Raw genomic sequence first — 15361 nt, forward strand, 5'->3', positions numbered from 1 at the left:
CATTACTGTTGCTCCAGCTGAATCTTGGTGAAAATACACTCAAGCTAATTTCTTTAGGATATACAGATGTTAGTATTGTCCAGCTAAAGGTTTTTAGTGCATAACACAACTTTTCATTTTCAAAGCTGCGCCAATTGAATCTAAAGGAGCTTGTCGCCCCCTCAAGTTAGTTTAGTGAATTACAGCTGATTATGTGCAGACACCTTTAATTTTTTTACTCAAACTATTTTCATTGTAAACCTTCATTTATACACAAAAAAAACAATCCTGCCTCTCCCAGACGGAAGATTTAGATATAAAAACACAAGATATCTACACCGGATTACATTTTAGCAAACATATACGCATCATCATACCAAGGTAATCTTGACCCAGTTCAACTTTTTCACATTTTCTAATATTAAAACAACAATTTTTATTAATCTTATTTGAACTGTATGTCATGGAACAACACAAAGTAGAAGGAAAAGTATGTGTGGCTCACATTTTCAAGAGGATTTAGTTCTGGACTTTGACTGGGACACACTGATACGATTGGATGTTTTAACCTAAATCATAACATTGTATTTCCAGGGCTGAATTTCTGCTTCACCTTCTAGTCGTCTGCAGCTTTTAACAGGTCGGATTGGCTCTATAATTCTCATGAAACTCTGACCTACTCTCTTTCCCAGCTGAACAGAAACTTTCCAAAGCATGATGCTGCCATCACATGTTTAGAGGTGGACATGGTGTTTCCAAGGTGATGTGAAGCTTTTATTTTTTCCCCATTGAAAGCATTTTGCATGTGGGTCAGAAAATGTCATTTTCATCACTCTGTGCTCTCTTCTTTCAAAGATGACTTTCATCTTGCCTCCTCTTTATAAAAGTGAGGTTTACATGAAGCCTTTGTTGTCTTTGACATCATCATATATTCAAACATTTTTGGAGAGCTGCCACCGAGACGTTGCTCATAGTTGAACACAGTAACAGTAACTTGGCTGCTTCTTTGATCAATGCTCTTCCCATCATGTGTGATTCAAGTTGTACCATACTCCTTCCTCTTCCAGATGACGGTTTGCTGTGAGATTTTTTAAGTTAAAGCTTAAAGTTTATGATATTGTTTTCCTTGGTCATCATGATGCTGCTTCTTCTGTAATGCATAGCAACTCTCTGAGGCCTTTACAAGATAGATTTAAACTGAGGGGTTTCTGTGCGTCGCTAGGAAGGTTTAATTTCATGTATCTAAAATTAAGGCTTTAAAATGTCTTATATGCTTTTAAAACATGTAAGTTGGCCTTAAATAAGTTAATCACAAGTCTTGAATTTTGTCATGGCAGAACTACTTATTAATCTTATATTTTCTATGTAGTTTATTTATCGTGCAGGACTTTTCTGTCAAGTATATGTTTGAGTCGCATGCAGACATTTGTGACTTGAGGCTACCGCTAACTAGCTGCTAATATAACCTTGCTAACTAACTAGCTGTCTTTTTTGTCTCCATCACGGGAAAGTGTAAATTTATCGCCAGTTGCCTGAGCAATGTTCGTCTTTGCCACTGATTGACTTTCATTCCCAACCCATACGATGCTAGGTGTGCAAGAAAACAAAAAGGTTGGCACTACTGCCATATGAAATAGGCAGTTTTTTGTACATTTCTGTTGTGTTACAGGTCTTAAATTTCATTCATTAAGCTCTTAAAAAGCCTTAAATTTGAGTTGGTGAAAGTAGCAGGAATGGTAAATTGTGAAAATAACTTGCTTCATATTGAAAGCTCCAGTTGTTATGGATAAATGGGTAAATATATCATCTCACAGGATATTTAAAGAACTACTTACAATTAAAATAAGGAAGAAATATATATATCAATCAATCAAATTTTATTTGTATAGCACATTTCAGCAGCAAGGCATTTCAAAGTGCTTTACATAATTAAAATAAAAACAGCATGTGACAGTGAATAAACAGTTAGAAAGACAAAGAGAATTTAAAAAAAAAAAGATTAAAGATAAAAACACTAAAACCTGCACCCATTGTAGGACTTCAGTTAAACGTCTCACACCTCAGAGTTTTAGTTAAGATGTCATTTAACAAGGATTCTCACACCCCTAGATATAGATTCGTTTAACTGGGACATTTTCCGGGGGGGCTTCATATAGACAGTGTGAAAGAGAAATAAAAAGTTAATAACTAGATGAAAAGTAAAGATAAAAACATTAAAAACATCAAAGACATCAAAACCCGCACTCTAAACCTAATTTAGCCATAAGCAACTCTAAACAGGTGGGTTTTAAGTTGAGATTTAAAGGCACCCAGTGTTTCAGCTGTTTTACAGTTTTCTGGAAGTTTGTTCCAAATTTGTGGTGCATAGAAGCTGAATGCTGCTTCTCCTCGTTTGGTTCTGGTTCTGGGGCTGCAGAACAGACCAGAACCAGAACCAGGTTGGTACAGTAATAACAGATCTTTAAGGTATTGTGGTGCTAAACCGTTCAGTGATTTATAAACTAACAACAGTATTTTAAAGTCTATTCTCTGAGCTACAGGGAACCGTGTATAGGGACTTTAAAACTGGTGTTATGTGCTCTATCTGCCTGGTTTTAGTGAGAACACGAGCAGCAGCATTCTGGATCAGCTGCAGCTGTTTGATTGATTTGTTAGTCAGACCTGTGAAGACGCTGTTGCAGTAATCAATGCGGCTAAAGATAAACGCAGGATATAGGCAGACATTTGAAACTTAGGTGAAAAGGGTTTTAAACGCATTTCATTTTGGTTGTAAAGTAAAAAAAAATGTCTTTCACGTCTCATGGTGCTATCTGACACCGGGTTTGTAAGAAGGTTGGTGTTGGGCTGGCGTTTCCAGAAGAGTAAACAGAGAGCTGGTTCCAGTGGATGTTGAGATGATTCGAGCTGGAGGTCATGCTGAGGGCAGGAGATTAATTCCACTGTTGCCAGTTTCCCCTCATTCATCAAACGGCTTACTATTGGCCCAATCCCGGCACTCATCAATCTCCTGCATCCATCTTCTTCCCCCAACCCACACACACTTAATTTCCCAGCTGAGTCAACACCCACATACTCCATTTATGTTGCCTCTGTGCGTGTGTGTGTGTGTGTGCGTGTTTGTGTGTATTCAGCTTTAGTCTTTTGTCCACAGAGGATGAACCATGAGGTGGGATGACTGAGGGTCTGTGGTGATCAGGGCCACACTGGACAAACATTCATCACACATCATCTATTTGTCACATAGATGAACAGATTTTTGATTTTTTTTTTTTTTTGGTCTAATAACAGCCATTTAAACTGAGGGGTTTAAATGTGTGTAGTTTCTAAAATATCAGTGTCTCCCACTTTAATATTGGATTATATAAACAGATGGATCTAACATGTACTGTATCAGCTAATACAATTTTTTTAAAGAGATATCTTGAAGCTAGAGGTTCTTATGATCAAAGTGAGAGCAGGCTTTACATACTGTATAATATTTAATCTTTTCTATGTCATTTAAAATATGGAGAGTAAGTAGGAAAGAAACAGCAACCTTATTAATTATCAGACAAATTATTTTTCCTACCTAGTTTTTTTTCCCCAACATATATAACATGAAAATGATGTGAAAATGTGTTTGTCTTTTCTAATGCAGACCAATTGAGTACATTTTGAAAAGTCATGTTCATTTCCCACCAAACATTTGATCGATCTGGTTAAGTAATGTTGGACTATAATTATTTTGAGCACAACCTCAAAATAATTATTCTCCACCCAGAATCACTTTCTTTAAAGCAATCAAAAATCAACGAGGTGAAGTCGATACCAAACACACCGGATCAAAACGGAGCGGCTTCACAGCGCCTGAGTGAAGTTCGCCTCCACATTCTGTAGATTTAACAAAAATGGCTTAAACCGTGTGCTTGGTAGGTGCTGGCAGTGGTTATTAGCTTGCTGTAAAAAAGTTGAATTCCAACCTGGAGTCTATCCTTGAACATGTGAAACCCTTTTTGTCGTATCTGTAGAATGTGGAGTGTTGTGTGTTACCTCACTCTCTGGTCACAGAATCAGGACTAAGATGCTCTTTACCGTTTCTGGTTTGTCCTCTTGCTAAGGAAAAACAAAAAGTAAAATCTTGTTCAGGATGAAATCATAACACATTCCTAAGTTGGAAACTTCTCTACTCTGTTCCAAAAAGGTTGCATGTACGGTGAACCTCTGCCACCACTAGCCTCGGTAACAATCTTGACTTGCTAGCAAGCTGAACTTTAGCATTAGCAGTGCGTCTAAAACAGTTGTAGCCGGATACAAACTTAAATTTGAACCTAAGACACAGAAAAACTTTGTGAACTTCAAGTCATTCATAATCATTTGTTTATGAATGACTGAAATTTGGGATAAGAAAAAAGTACAAGCAGAAAGGAAAAGCAAGAGGAACTGGAAAATATTTTTTTTCTAAAGAAGGACATTCTTTTTTTAATCTTTAAACTGATATTCATGAGGTCTGTGCTGGTGCCCATCTTCAGTGGTCAACGGGCGAGAGGCAGGGTGCACCCTGGACAGGTCACCGGTCCATCAAACAAAGACAAACAATCATATAAACACAAACACAAGGAGAATAATTTCATCCCTTTGTCCATCCATCCATCCAAGTTTAACAACGAGAAATTAAGGAGATTAAAAACTGAACAGTCTATTTACATCCATTAAAAAAAGAAACAATAAAAAGGTATTTTTCCATTCATCCAGCTGCAATGCAAATACATTTAAAGATCCAAACAGAACAAGTAAAAGGGAAAAGCTGAACAATAAAACATTTTTACTGTTGAGCCTCAAGGCTCAACGTCGTTCTTGGGTTCCAACCAGTGGTGGAGAAAGTACTCAAAAAATGTACTTAAGTAAAAGTACAAATACACCGACAAAAATGTACTCTAATAAAAGTAAAAGTACCACATTAACATTTGTACTTAAGAAAAAGTAAAAAAGTACTGACTTTTAAAAATACTGAAGTATTAAAAGTAAAAGTACTTGCTGAATGCATTACCTAGTAGCTAATACAATATCATTAAGTGTACCTTAATAATATTTAATTTTAATACGTCAGAAATGTGCCATTTTAATGAACAATGTCACAGATAAAGCATGTTTTTATTGTGTTTACTGTCTGCAACATAGTTTAGACTTAGATATGTGATTCTATGCATCATAATTTCAGGGATGGAAACATCTCGTCTCCTGTCCTAACATAACATGAACTTCACTTTTTTGCCACTAGTGGCTTTTATTTTGAAAAAAATCCAACAAAAAAACCACACACATACGCACATGTACACGCACACACACACACACACACACACACACACACACACACATACAGACTTAAGGAGAATTTAGAGAAACCAATTAACCTGATACTCATGTTTTTGGACTGTGGGAGGAAGCCGGAGTTCCCGGAGATAACCCACCAAGCACAGGGAAAACATGTAAACTCCATGCAGAAAAAAGGCCTGGAATTAAACCCTTGCTGCAAGGCAGCAGTGCTACCAACTGTACCACTGTGCATCATGCCTTCTTTTTTAATCTTTAAACTTATGTCTTCTAGTTCTTTTGAAATTAAGTTAATATGTTAACTTAAGTTCAGAAGCAGGGCCACATCCAGACCACACCTCTAATTATATGTATTTATCTAATTTCATCCCTTTATCCATCCATCCATCCATCCATTTTCTTACACCCTGATCCCATTGAGGTCTGTGCTGGTGCCCATCTTCAGTGGTCAACGGGCGAGAGGCAGGGTGCACCCTGGACAGGTCACCGGTCCATTGAACAAAGACAAACAATCATATAAACACAAACACAACCGTTACGTTTCGTCAACCCTCTACCTCTTTACTTCTCTGTGGGCTCAGGAAAATAAAGAGGATTGATTTTTCAAAAGACCACCCCCACACTGAGTCTTCACCTCTTCACCTCCTTTCATCTCTTCATCCCCTCATTCCCTTCATCCCTTCTTCAATAAATCTTTAAACTTCTATCTTTATGATGTGGTCCTTGCTAGTGAATTACAAATCTTCATCCATCCATACATCCATCCATTATGGTGAGAAGCTTCATGGTCTTGACCCCTAACATAAACAAGCATTACACGTTTTCTTCTTCAGCCTCCTTTTTATTCCATCTTTCCGGTTTCCTCAAACCCAGAGGTCAAGTGGTTCCTTCTGTAGCATGTTCTTCTCAGCGTGGAGGAATTTGGATCTCTTACCATTACGTATTTCAACTTCCGCATGACGATACCTCTCATCCTAGGTGCTCCTGCTCCATTGTTTGTATTTCTTCTCTAAGGGCTAAAATATCGACTTCATACTTCTGGACTATTTCCAGACTCGCCTCTTTGACTTGCTCAAGCCCTTTCTGGATGCATCTCTCTGCCTCTATGGAAGCGTCTTGCATTGAAGCCATTTTTTGACCGAGTTTCATTCTCAGCCTGAAGCTCTGCATAAAGCATTGTGTTGATTTTCACCAACTCAGCATGAGACTCTGTCGTCTTTCAGCTCCCGCTCCAGTATATTCACCCATTTCTTAAGGGTTAAAACATCCGTTTCAAACTTCTTGGTCATTTCCAGGTTTGCCTCTTTGACTTGGTCCAGCTCACTCTGAAGACATGTCTCCGTCTCTCTGGCGTTTTGCAGGGATGACAGTTTTTGACGAAGAGCCTCATTCTCAGCTTCTAGAGCAGCATAAAGTGTCTGGTTCATCTTCAACACTTCTGTATGAGCTTCTTCGTCATCTCTTAGCTTCTTCTTTAACGACTCTGCTTGTTGTACCAGGAACTTGACAGAAGTTTGATAATTGCTGTTAAGTTCCTGGGAGGACTCTTTCATCTTCTTCAGCTCTTCCTGTAGATGCCTCTCCTTCTCTGCAGATGTCTTTCTCATCAATGCCATTTCCTTCTTCAGCTCTGTACACTGACCTGTGTTTTCACCTCTTATGATCTTAAAAAACGTCTTGTTCGTATTTGTTTGAGAATTAGCTGATCTTTCTATTTCCAGCTCTTCCTGTAATGTTGCCACCTGTTCTGACAGATTGATAATATCATTTTGAAGCTTAGCCAGAACTTCTTGATATAAGGTTGTACTTTTCTGGATCTCTCTCTGTAAAAGTGCCTCTTTTTTTTTGAGAAGATCTGAGCTGATTTTGGAGGGTTTTATTTTCCAAGAGGAGCTGAGAGGATAGGATGTCCTCACTGGCATTCAATCCTTTTCTTGCCTCACTGCATACGCCAACGTCGTTTTCGTTAAATTCACGCTTTTCTAGCTTGAGTTTCACATCGTGCAGTTCTTCTTCCAAGTCATTTGCTCTTTGGTGTTCCTCATTTAATCTGGCTCGTTCTGTGTCCAAAAGAGTCTTTAGCCTGTTAATTTTATCCTCAAAAGAATGACCGCTCTGGGTATCTTTGCCTTGAATCCAGGCATCTTGATTTTGCTCGTTCTTCTGTCCATCTTCCTGGTATCAAGTCTCCTGTTTGAAGAATTCCTTTGTCTGAGTCTCCATTTTTCTCAAAAACAGTTTTGAAAATATGTCGCAAATAATCCAGTGTTTTCTGTAGAAGCAGTCTCCACTCGACCTTGTGCTTTCTGACAAACTAAAGAACTGATTGACTGAATATTCAACTAAAGTTCTGTGGTGACATAACATGTCTTGTGACATCATAGGATTGTCCGTGCTATGGTGACCTTTGACAGCTGTTCTAAAACCTCTCTGCTCGCTTGTGCTCGAGGTTGGAACAAAAAAGCACCGTCTCCTGGCAACCTCTCAGCCAATAGAATGCAAGTGTTATAGTGGATGCATTCGTTTCCCCCGCCCGCCCAATAGTGTCAGAATTTGAAGTGTCAAGGGTTGCCATGGTGACTGGAAAGCATTGATCGACAGCGTTAAGCCCAGTTCACACTAAACGATTTTAGAATTGTCGGCCGATAGTCGGCCAATTTTCAAAACCTGAGAAACCTTAAAGCCAACCAAAATTGTAGGTATAACGCGTTCGATTGGGCAGATCGTGTAGTGAGGGGCGCCGCCAGGAATCTTGGGCCCCCTTTTTCTTAGCAGCGTAGTAGCTGCCACAATCTTTCTCGTCTTCTACTGACTGCTGATGATCACCATCATCTCAAGCGCTCCAAGCAGGAACAAACCATTTCATGCAGATTTGGGGGAGGGGGGGGTTCAGGGCAAATATAGATGTGTTTTTTGGTCTGGGAGGGGTAACATTAAATTTTTACTGCTAAAAACAATCTTCAAAAACACATTATGATTAATTTTATAATTGACAGGGCCCCAATTTTATTTTTTATTTCTATGAACAAAAAAATAAATAAATAAATTGTGGAGGGCCCCCTGTCGGTCAGGGCACTTACAATTGTCATAAGTATTTCCCCTATACAACGTCCCTGTTCGTGAATGTCATAACATTATATTGCAGACTTTGGTCACAGCGTTTTCCCATATGCGACATGTCAGTCAACACCTCCACACAATAATTCAGCGCATGAGTGACAACTTTTTTTCATTGCAGATGCAACATTTGTGTCTCTGTACAGCTAGCTTTGCTAACATCACGTCCACATATCTTACCTTTTTTAAGCTTCCTTTACAAGTGGCGCTAAAAGTTGAACTAAGCGCTGCTGATTTTACATATTTCGCCATATCTCATAATTTATGTGGCGGGATTATATTACTGACGATTAGACAGACATCTTCTCCCGCTCAGAGAAAACCACTGCGCATGTCTTGGAGCTCCACGTGCGAGTAAAGGGTTAAATTCCTGAACTTCACATGTTAACGGGGGAAAAACGCAATGCGGCTTGGATGTAACAAGTAACGCGACAGTTTTGTAGAAATGTAGTGAAGTAGAAAGTACAGATACTTCAAAATGTAGTGGAGTAAAAGTAGAAAGTATCAATTCTTAAATCTACTTAGGTCAAGTACAGATACACAAAAATTTTACTTAAGTACAGTAACGAAGTACTTGTACTTCATTACATCCCAGCACTGGTTCCAACAGACATTGGAACCTGCTAAAAACAATGAGGACAACATGTCTCAGCAATGTCAGGAGCGAGAAAGGAAACAAAAACCTAAATTAGTTAGCGGAAAATATAGAAGATTTACACGAATAAAAGACAAATTAAGCAATACGTCTGACCCTCATTGGCCACATTAACTCTCTTAACCTTTTTTGAGGTACCGAACCCCCCAGTTGCATATGCGCATTCACCGAACCTTTCTTATTCCAAAGCACCCCTCTCCCCCCCGATACACAAAATACTTTGCGGTATTCTGATTTAGTAATGTAATTATATTAGTTGTGTTACCACCCCCACACCACTAGAGGCAGTACCAACCCCGAAAATATGCGACTAAGGAGCAGATTTAGACTATAGAATTTGGTAAAAACTGTGAGCTTCAAATCCATGCTGAGAGTGGAACTCCTTCAATCAGGGCTCCTCCGCAGCTCTGATTGGCTAAGCAATGTAACGTGATCCTCTGCAGCAAGTTATGGCAAAGCAGGGCGTCATCACGACTTTACACAAGTGTGTCTTTACCTCCGCGGCAGAAGCTCCGCCGAACCCCTGGGGTTCGACCGAACCCAGGTTAAGAACCACTGCTCTAGAGGAAGTCTGCAATTGTTGTAAAACTTTTGTCATCAGAAAACTGACAAAGTTTTACGCACATTTCTAATGAAAACGCAGCTATTGAGAGCAAAAGTGGAAGTCAAATTCTGTCCTTGCACAAACTTGGTGAATAAAACCGATACTGCCTCTGACAAAGAATCAACACTCCGACGGAGCCGACATCTTCCCTTAAAATCTAGTCAAAATGTTTGCGTAGGATTTGCCGCCATAGCTAGCTACTATTACACATTACAAATGAATACACCTGGTTCACATGTAAAGGGTTAATATTTAATGAGCCCCCTTTTTATACAGCCAGCTAGAATTGAGCTGTGCTGTAGCATCACCGAAGCTGCTGACTGTGATGGACGCTCTGCGCGTCGGGGCCGAGAATGCCACTGTGAGGTCCGGAGCAGCGGCTGACAGGCCCGGTGATTAATGACGACAGGGTGTGGAGCTGCTCCTCAATTAGACGCCAGCTCTGCCCGAGCTCACCGTCGCCGATGACAGATTGGACAGAGAGCCGGAGGAAGGGGACTCGCTCTTTCTCTCGCTCTTTCGCTCTCTGGCTCTCCTTGTCTGCCGAACAAAACATTAACCTCAACTCCATGACTACCACCTCTGTGTTTAACATCGGGACACAATGCAGAGCCCTCGGCATCCAACAGCGACCGCAGTGTTAAAGCAACCCAGATGGCGTGAACACATCCCTCATCAGGGCCCTGTCACACAATCTCTGCTTCGTTTCTCCACATAAGCGCCGTGATTGACTCTTTTTACGTGCCTGTTTCAAATCCTCCCTTATTCATGTCCGCAGTCAGGCATGCCGGAGCACAATAAAATAATGATAATAATCCCTGCAGACGCACCAAAAATAAAAAAATAAAAAAAAAAAAAAACTCCAGGCTGAGTGCTGGTTTGGGTGAATGCCTCCAACACTTCCAATTGTAATTCTTTTAATTTTCTTTTTTCTTTTGCTGGATGAGAGGAAGTGTTTGACAGTTAAATAGCTAGAGTTGGCAGGGTATGATAATAATAATTTAAAAATTGACAAAACGACACATACACACCGAAGGTATTTGTATGGTCAGCATCGCTTTAATGTCCGTTTCTTGGCTGAATTTCACAACCCACCCAATCCTGTTCAGTGTCATAGAAGCAAGGTAGAGTAGTTTACGTCTTAAAACTCATGCATGCACATACAAAGTCTCCTGGTGTATATATAGTAGTAAATAGTTGTGTATTTCCTCTCGCCCGGAACATTAGCTGGAGATAGGCACCAGCAACCCTCCCAACCCCACTAAGGGACAAGGGTGTACAGAAAATGGATGGATGGATGGATGGATGGATGGATGGATGGATGGATGGATGGATGGATGGATGGATGGATGGATGGATGGATGGATGGATGGATGGATGGATGGATGGATGGATGGATGGATAGTTGTGTATTTCCTTGTACTTTCTTGCTGACACATTGTAGTGCCCTAAACACCTCTAATTACAACAATGTCCTGTCATTTTGCTCATAACATAAGCTAACCTGAATATATACAAGCCTCCTATTGATGGACTGAAACAATTTCTCTACTGTCAGTCAACCACTTCAAAAGATTTCATCACTATGACATCGCTGTCCTTGTCTCAACACAGGAACTTTGTGAACTCAAAGTCAAGTAATCCTCAATCCATAATGTTACTCATGTTGAGTTCAATGAAGGCTCAACATCGTTCTTGGGTTTCAACAAACATTTATTGCGTATCGTATGCATATCGTAACATGCCTTTGCAACATGCCTGACAGAAATGGTGTCAGAGCTGAGAGGCTAGCAAGTTGAACTTTAGCATTAGCAGCTGTTTGTCTAAATCAGTCGTAGCCATATATAAACTTAAATTTGAAGCTCCAACACTTTGAAATTTTGTGAACCTCAAGTCATTCTTAATCAATAATCTGGCTCCTCTTGAGTTCTACTTCTTTCTTGGGTTTGAACAGATATTTATCATGGACAGCATGTCTGTACATGCATTAAGAATGCCCAAAAAATGCTGTCAGATCTAAGAAAGGCTGGCATGTTGAACTTTTGCATTAGCGGTGTGTCTAAACCAGTGGCAGCCGGATACAAACTTGTGGTGTGAACTGGAGCATATCATGGAACTACTTCTAAGTCCAACGCTCCTAAACGATGTAACAGAGGAGAATTGTTGCGATGACGTGCTGAAAAACATTTTTCTATAGGATAGTTTTTCAGCCGCATAGAAATGATTGTGTTTCCCAAAACTCCAACGGAAACACTTTTCGCACTTTTCACACAAGTCACGTGATCAACACCGGGATGTTACTAATGGCAAAACAAGTGGTAGGAGGACAATGACGCTGCATGTTTTTAACGACTTATCTCATGAACTAGCTTATTCACGCGTGATTTTAATTGTGTGTCTTGTTTAATGGAAACAAACGCAATTACAAAATGGTGTTTTTTCGACATTAGCGGAATGTCAACCAAGTTTTGCCGTCTGTAACGGAATCGCAGTCAGTATGTTTGTAAGGTATTTCATATTAACCCGTGTCTTGCGCTTTGGTGAGGGTGGAAAAAAAATGTGTTTCCAGACTTTAAAGATTTCTTCTTTGAATCATTCCCTCCTCCCTGTTTGTCTTCTGTAAAAGTGAAACGCCCACATAACTGTGAATGTGCTTGAGGCCAGAAAGAAAAAAAAAAGGAAGAAATTGGGGAGGGGACATGAGGATCAGGGGTAGGGGGGGGGAGCCAGGCAGAGGGAAACCGAGCTGATTATCCAAATACAGTCATTAAAGGGGAAATGTGTTTTTCAAGCTGTCAGGATGATTAATGAGCGAGAGCAAATCCTCACAAATGCTCTTGTTTAGTCTAACTGGCAGACATGATCCTGCCCATTGATTTATGGCAGGCCTGCTGTGTAAGACCATAGTGAGGTTATGGGGTGTGAGTCAGGAGGGGTTTGTGTGTACATGGATGAGGGCAAACCTTGCACTTTTGCGCGCACACGCTTGGTTGGGGGGGGGCGTAGGAGGGTAAAAGGAGGCTGCTTGTTCACATGACCACAGGAGGTGAGGATCAGAGCGCCGGGAGAAAATTCACCTCATCAGCTTTCACCCTCTGCTCTGACGAATCAACAACACAAACCAGAGACGGTTAGCCGAGGCTCTTTTCTATTTATTTTTTGGCTCCATGATTGAACTTCAACAGCAAAAAAAAAAAATCGATGCTACGCCCAGAATGAATCAAGTTGCTGTCCTGAACTACTTAGGTTTTCATCTGTCATTTCCCAATATCCCTCCACCCAGACCGGATTGGAGCAGAATGAACGGTATTTCTCTCTTTCCTGAGCGGTAACCGATGTCCATCACACGTTAATGTGTTGGACCTATCCACCTTTTCTCATACAGGTCTGGCTAATAGTTCAAATTAAGCCTGGCGTCCGTCAGGGAAAGTTTGACGTTTTGGGGATGCAATTTGTTTGCTTTTTTGCGACAGATAGAAAAAGAAGAACAATGCAGAATTCAAACATGGTCAGAAACCCACATATTGCTCTACAGTGAACAAGTTAGTGGGAAGTCATAGTAAAATTTCAGGCTGTGCTTTAGTGTGTTTTCATTTCTTCTACCGTTTTCTGTTTTTCAACTAGATTATTCAACTTATTCTCATCTCATTAAAGTTTATTCAAGTTACAATAATCCTGTTTTAAAAGGATAGTATTTTTTAATTGATTTTCTGATTTTCTGTCTCATCAGTAGCTGTGTTTTGACTGCTGATGAACACAAACGCGCAAAACTTTGAGCATTCTGCTAATGTAAAAAACCCCACAATTTTGCAATTTCAGTGTTTCCATTAAACAAGAAACACAATTAAAATTACATGTGAATACGTTTGGTCATGTGATAAATCATTAATAGAAATGGTGGCAACAGATGTAAACAGTTACATCATATATATATATATATATATATATATATATATATCCATAATTCAGCCATGGTGTTAGCGTTCATCATTTATCAGCCAATCAGAGAAGGCATTGACGTTTTATTCAGACATTGGAGCAACAAGCCCCTTATAAAATCAGTAACAATATCACAATAGGCATGTGATCAATATCAGCATATAATATGTCATATAAAATGATCAATAATTTCACTGAACTCTGATCCGGAACCCTAAAGCATTCTGGAGGATGTAGGATTTTCCTTTCCTCTGCCTAGCAACAACCACCTAGTAGTTGCTAAGTGGTTACCTAGCAACAACCTGTTGAGTTAACTGGCACATCAGCAGTTTCAGGTTGCACCACTGTGCTTCCTGACTGCTTAAAAACTATGGATAAAACAGGAACGGTCACCAGTTTGGCAGTATTTAAAACAAAAAACCTAATCAATAATTATTAATACTGACTGATATTAAACAATTATATCGTTTTTCAGCCACATCGTTCAGCCCTATTTGTCATTGAACGTTTCTTACACTGCGCTGGGGCTTTTTTTTTGTTCCCAGGATTTTTGACTTGCACAGTAAGGTTTTCACTATTCCGAAACAAAACGAACCAAACTGAACTTTCTATTTTAAAACCAACTTTTACCGGACAGACCTCTGACAGAAAGCCCCAGCACACTGGGCTCCTGGAAGGTGAACACGTCATCATCGCCGAGTGGTCCTTTCCAGGCTGGTCCGGATGGATCGCTAGCAGCTGTTGGCCCCTACAACCTCTTCCCTCAGCGCAGCCATTAAGCCGATCTGTCTGCAATTTCCCCATTCTTCCTCAATTCCCTCTGAAGTCGGCAGCGATCGCTTTCCCACACCCCCGCGGTCCAGCGATGCGGCTCACTGTACTGCAGCGGCATGTGCCCTGGGCCAACCCGAGCACTTTCACAGGACCGATTACCATGTCCACCCACACACGAGCGGATACACTCGATCACAAACACACACATCCGGTGACAGGTTTCATCATCTGGGTTGGGAGGCAGATTTCTGTTGTATTTGTCCCAATGAGTTGTTCATGTCAGTCGTGATTTTTTTGGTATCGTGTAACCATTAAAGATAATGAAAGCTAAATAAAAAAAGAGACTGTTTTCAGGTCTTTTAGGCTAAATTGTTATATATTGGTGTTGGTGTATATTACATAGATCGGTTTATTACCATTCAGTGATCTGAAGGCGACAGCCCTTCACTGTCTGACCCTTCCTCCACAGAAACGTTGTTTTCATCGTTGCTTCCTGAACTATTTGCCTCAAAAAAATAACGTTGCAGTCCTTCAGGAAAACCAGCTCCCTCTTCTTCATCACTCCAACTAACCTCTTCTTCCAAAACTGAAGATAAATCAATCAAATCTTTGCTGAAATCTCTCACAACTTCCTCCGTTTCTGTGTATTCAGCCATAGTTGATAACGATTTGACTTACTCTGATTACGTCACAAGATGGCGCCGGCATTTGACCCAGTTGCTAAGGACGAAAACGGCGACACTCTGGAATTACCCGAAATACTTGTTAAAAGTTTTTGTGTACACAGAATAAAAGCTCAGTGCTTCATCTTTTTAAATCATGTAAGTGATTTTACTGTGTTAGTGACACTTTAGCCTCACAACTGTGTGTGTGTGTGTGTGTGTGTGTTCATGTGTAACTATCCAACAGGGGACATGCGTGTCATTTTACACTGACCAACAGGGGACTCACCGTTGAAGAGGGGACATTTTGTAGGTCCCCTC

Source organism: Poecilia reticulata, chromosome 9, assembly GCF_904066995.2.
Source record: "Poecilia reticulata chromosome 9, P_reticulata-male-v2, whole genome shotgun sequence".
Lineage (NCBI taxonomy): Eukaryota > Metazoa > Chordata > Actinopteri > Cyprinodontiformes > Poeciliidae > Poecilia > Poecilia reticulata.